Source organism: Manacus vitellinus, unplaced genomic scaffold (assembly GCF_001715985.3).
Source record: "Manacus vitellinus isolate BGI_N305 unplaced genomic scaffold, ASM171598v3 scaffold_44_pilon, whole genome shotgun sequence".
Classification (NCBI taxonomy): domain Eukaryota; kingdom Metazoa; phylum Chordata; class Aves; order Passeriformes; family Pipridae; genus Manacus; species Manacus vitellinus.
In genome coordinates, this window is record NW_021940565.1 from 3,203,490 (window position 1) to 3,209,495 (window position 6,006).

Here is a 6,006-nt window from a genome sequence, read left to right on the forward strand (position 1 = left end):
GAATAATTATTTTATACATATGTCATATATCTTTGGGAACAAGCAGGCAGCAGGTGTGTTTCAGTCACATGGAAATCAGTGAGTATGACTGGGGCATGTGTTCTGCACTGAGAGCAGCCACACAGCTCTCAGATGCTTCTGCTGGTAAAAGTGGAGATATAGCAAGTTTGTATCATGGAACTTGTAAAACTGCATAATATATATATATATATAAATCTGACTGCTACATTCAAAGAAAACCAAAAGAATCCCCAAAGATCCTAATTGTTAATTGAAAAGACAAATGCTCCTTAATAAGGCATCAGTAGACCCAGAGGTTTTGCTTCTCAGATGAATAATGATGTACTAATAGACATTAATACTTCAGAAAGCCAAGTCAGTAAGAGCCATAATTTCAGGCTCACTTAGAGGTCTACACATCAGAGACAGGAGCTTCCTGCACTGTGAGGAGTGGCTGTGTTGGGAACATTGCACTCAGTTCTGCTGATGATATGTGAGAGGATGTGAATTGAGTTCCTTGGCTAATGAGGAACAGAAGATGAATCGTGACTTTGTCCTGTAACTCAGATTTGATCGTATTCTAATATTGCATTTCCCCCAAGCACTGAAGCTGGGCTTGTTTGCTCCTGCCACTTCTCAGCTATCCTTGTACAGCACAGTGGGAATGTGTTCCTCTGTTCCCTTTGGGTGCCTGGAAACTTCTAGAGTTTTACCTTCCTGAGATCTGAGCTAATAAGGAATATGAGGAATGATAGATGGTGACCTTGCTAGGAAGCCCTGCAGACAACATTTCTTTCTTGTTTTTCTCCGTCTAGTTTTACTTGCCTAGGCCATTTGTCCCTAAGCCAATGTCTGGAAAGAGTGGATGAAGTCATACCTCATGTCTCTCTGTCTCTGGGGTCAGGAGTTTCTAGGACTTTGTCTTATGAGGCCTTTCCAGCAAAGCTGAGCTCTGATCCAGCCACTGGGTTAATGATGTATTTATGAGTCTTTCCCCCTCCTTTTGGGAAGTGGATTCCCCAGGAGACAAGGTCAATGTGAGCTATAGTCTCTTCAGTGCCTGTCCTAGTTCCACTCGCTCACTTGTTTTGAGGAGACACTTGTTTTGTGGCCTTTTAGGTCACAGATTCCTTCTCAGCCTTGGTGGAAGCTGCCTGCTCCCACTTGAATCAGGGTCACAGCACCAGGACCGTGCTCTAGGTGTGGGACAACTGCATAGTGAGGAGCACTGTACTAAACAGTTACACCCTGAGCAGGTAAAACAGAATTTTGCTTTTGCTTCCCCAAAGGCTGCATCAAACATAGAAAGCTATACAAACTCCCTAGGGCATTCACAACACACCACAGAAGTTACTCTAGATGGACTCTGCAGAGGGATGCTCTTACCTCATAGCCTACAAGGCCCTACCCTCTCTTATCTTTTATCTTAAAGGTCTTTTCCAGCCTAAATGATTTGCCTGAGTCTTGTTTGCTTGTATTGGGAACTCTGGCTGTGATGCCCCTTCACTGCAGGCTCTGAACATGTCCAAGCCACCTCCTTAATGGATCTCCCTCTCCCGTTCAAGGGATATGTCCAAAGGAGCTGTCACCTTTAGTGCAGAATGACCCTTGTCTCCATGAGGGAACATAACTCTGTCTTGATCCTTTCCACCATTATGTGTTTAATCCTGCATGGTTGACTGTGATAATCTTAACATATTGTTTTGGGATCTCGCACTGCTTGTTTGTTTTTCTGATTGTTTCATTTTCTAAGTGTTTTCAGACAAACTGTAGGCTGCTTCCTGTTACCTCAACAAACCTCTGTTCTCTTCTCATCCGTCACTCCCCTTTCTCCAGTTTCCCATGAGAAGTTAAATTGCTGTTAGGATCTTTGCTCTTCTTCACTTTTTGTCCAAGATATTTTTTTCTGTGCAAGTCTCTGTCCAGTCCTTTTCTTCTCTGAAGAGGTAAAGCTGCACTGATCCAGGCCTAAGTGTATCAGCAGCTTTCTGCTTTCTTCAACAACTAGGAGTCAAAATCTGTGGGTTTATTTTTTTAGTCCTTGAGGTTTGACTAGGAATGTACAGGCAAAATCATATTTCAATATAATTTTGTCAACCATTTTGTGGTCGCTCTGGTGAACAGTGGGTTTGATATTTCTTGGTTACTTGCTTTCTGACACATAACTCTGATTCTGCTAACCACCAGTCTTAAAGACAACAGTAGAAAACAGGCTGCTCAGTTCATTCCACTTGTCTGTGGAGGACATACTGATGCTGTCCATTTCTGCCATGGTCTGGTCAGGTAAATCCAGCTCATGCTCTTGCCATCTGAAATTACAGCTGCTCCTCTTGTCAGGGACATAAGGGAAATTTAGGGCCACATCCCTTTGATTCCTTAGGGCCACTACTGTGTGGTAAGGATTTGAGATGATTTTCTTGGGCAGGGTGATTTCCTTAGAAGTATCCTTAGTCTGATCCTGGACATGGGTTACAGGCTGTCTCCAAAATAGAGCTGGAGCCCAGCAGTCTGGCCAATGTTGGCAGAAATAGCACTGTTGGGTTGTACAATATGATCTTCATCTCTATGGTCTTATTCCAGTCTTGGTCTTACACTGACATTTAGACTCTATTGCTGGTTGAGCCTTTTTATTCTTTTTCCTCAGAACTTGTAAAAAATACTTTATCTCAACCCAGCAGTATCATCTGTTCTATTTTTTTTGTTGCTACTTTTTTAACAAGTGAGTGAGCAGAGGCAAAGTGACTCATTCTCATTGGTTTGTGTAGAAGATCAAAAGGCTGTATTGACATGTTCTGAGAACTCTCTGGATGAACTCCAGCATCCCCAAACATCAAGTGTAGCCTCAAACTCCCTTTTCCAGCTGGCCTTGTCTCCTATGAGTCTGGAGTTCCAGAGCAAAGAGGTTCAGTGAGCCATGGCATCTTGTGCTGCAGGAGCTCCCTGTGGTAACTGGGAGCAGCTGGAGGGTCCACCTCCTAGCTGGATGACTCTGCCTTTGGTTGGAAGTAATTTTTCTTACATCAGAAGGTTTTGGATTTTTCTCTACCCCTCTTGTACCCTTGTTGAGTAGTTGTCCTTGCCAAGATGACCTAGAACTTTGCTGCCTACAGCCTCCTGGTTCTGGGAGAGTAGCAGTGTTGGGACACATCTTCTCACATCACAGCTTATTACTTATCTCCTGTGTTCAATCCCATCTCCTTGGACACCACCACCACAGAAAATGACATGGGTGGTGCAGGGAAAAGAGACTTTGTCTTCCAGTTTGCGCAACAAGAAGTTCTGGGAATAGCATGGAAGTTTTCAGTCTCTGTGACTGTGGTGAACTTTCCTAATGTACAAAATAGCCTTTGGTTCAACTGTTGCCCATTTCATGTAAAAGGTTTTAACTAGATGGAAACTATTTAATTCTTCTGACTCAAGGATGTTCTTCTCTAAGGAGACCAGTTCTGGTGGTATTTCTACCTGGGTGAAAGAATTGAGTGACTAAGGAAACTCATGACTAATTTCACTTGTTGGCTTTTCTGCTATCACACATTCTTATCTCCTGAGCACTGGGACTCAGGGGCTTCCCCAGGCTTAGACCAATCTTTGCAATGTCCCCAGGAGGAGGTGGATTGCCTGTGTCTGCTCTGCTCCCCAGCGTGCCTCCAACACTCTTGCCAGCAAACCCAGTCACAGCTGTTTGCTTACTCCTATTTTAGCTCCATGTCTGCAGCATTCTCATTCACTTGGATAGGGCAGTCTAGCGAACAGCTAGTCAAACATTTGACTTGCCTGCAAGTGCAGGCATTGCTTTAGCCACTAGTAAGTCCTAAGGTGGATAAGCCACATCTCAGCCTGTGCTAATTGGTGTAGTTTGGATTCACACTCACAAGGTTAAAATCTCCACACCTGTAGTCACATAAAAGTGCCTTTGCTGCTTTTCAGGCTCAGAAGTGTTTAGAGATCAGACCTGTCGCTTTGGCAGCAAGTCATCCAGAAACCAAATTGTCTCACAGGAGATGGGTACCATTGCTGTTCCACTCTCCTTTTAGTCTTAGATTATACCTTTTCCCAGAGCAAAGCCACAGGCAGGTGAGTGTTGGCTGTAAAGAATCCACTGATGTCTTGAAGGAAAAATGGAAGAGTAATAGTAAAAAGTCTTTAATTATGAGACCTAGTAGTCCTGTAGATTTTAGTCCAAATAGGACTGCATGACTATGTCATGACTTGGGAACTGTTACCTGTGATTTATCAGAAGAGTAGGAAGTTGTCCAGTCAGGTGAATTTACACTGCAGAAGGTCTTGTTTGTCTCTGAGCTACAATATGAAGCTTTTTTTAGCGCAGCATTCCGATCTGCACAAGCAATGCTTTTGATTCATGCTCTGACTGGAATAAAGATATCCCAGGATTACTTCTATTGAGAAATGAAAATGTGTTGATTGCCTTAACTTGGTAAATATATTTACCTCAAGATAGAGTTCTCATTCTTTTCCCGAAAGAAATGTCAGAGAGGTTCAGGTGGTTTCAAAGAGGTCATGCCTTGTGTGGTTTATGTCTGGTTGCCCATCGCAATACATTGCAAAATCACTGAATAAGCTGAACAAAATTCTGCCTTTCTACATCAAGATAAAACTCTGAAATGTTCTTGTGAGACTGAAATATGTCAGGAAAAAAAATAACAGTGTGTTTTAAACTGCCAAAATATTTTTGACGTTTCCCCGGATCAAAATATTTTTGGTTTAAAAAACTGAGTTAAGCGTGTGCATTTTCTTCTAGTTCACTATTAAGTACAACGTTTCCAAAAGTCTGTTAGCTCATGAGTCTTACAGCTTAGGAGTGTACTGCTGCCATTTTAACCTTTGATACAGTTTGTCTTCGGAGTTTGGCTCCTGCAGCCAAGACACAGCTTGGGTCAATTAAAAATTTATAGAACAGTATAAGGAATACAGTCTTCCAAAGAACCTAGGAAGAGTAACTTTTTCCAGACTGCAAGGGAAGTGTAACCCTGCATTATCTGATGTCGCCTGAAAATGGAATAGCTGCAACACAGTTCAACAAAGTGAAATATTTAATTGGAAATGAGTGATCTGAACAAAACTTTCCTTCATAATTTTCTTCACTGAAATTTGAAACAAAAATAAAAAAAAAGAGGGGAGGGGAACAATTTGATTATTTGATTTTTGTGAAAACTTCAGTTCCTGTGTGAAAAGTGTATTGCCATTGTGTTCTATCCAACCTTAAGAAGGAATACATCTTTAAAGAAAGCAAAGCAAAATAAACCACAAGTTTTAAATGCTCAGTACAGTGCTGAATTGCTACAACTACTGCATCATCTGAGCATCATCCGCCACCTGCCTGCTTTTCTGCACTTTTGTCTGGCCCTCTAATTGTATGGGCTGTAATCCTGACCCTGCTTAAGTCAGTGCCAAAACTTCCACTGATTTCCTTTCAGAGAAGGGGCTTCACCTGTTCTCTGTTTTAGTAGTCACAGGTATAATGAAATACATCTTAGCTGTCACAGAACCACTGTGCAGTACTTTTAATTTTCAATCCTCCTGTTTTACTGGTTCTGAGAGAGAAAGTCTAGCTGCCTAAGGAGTCATAAGTATAAATCTGAGACTCATTCTGTATTTCATATAGTAAATTCTGAATACTCCTATTGAAGTTGCATAAAGGAACTGCAAGGAACTGTATGACTAGGGGCCTGCCCTAGTCATACAAAAAAATTCTGTTGTGTTTTAGCACTGCTGGTAGGTGTTCTGCAGATTTGGTGTTTAGGAACTGGTACGTGTTTATGACAATTTAAATTTAGGGTTGTCTGTGAAAGGACACCTCTGCTTTCCCTCCTTCTCTGTTTGTCACTGGTGGGTGAACGTCATTAAATCATGGTGGTGAGCAAAGTGAATTGGAAATGGGGAGACTGGGGCAATTGGAATGGGGAGACTGTTCTCCTGGGGCAACAGAAGGCAGCATAGAAACAACTAACTGTTTGAATTCTTCCCCCTCCCAATGCTCCCTACAAC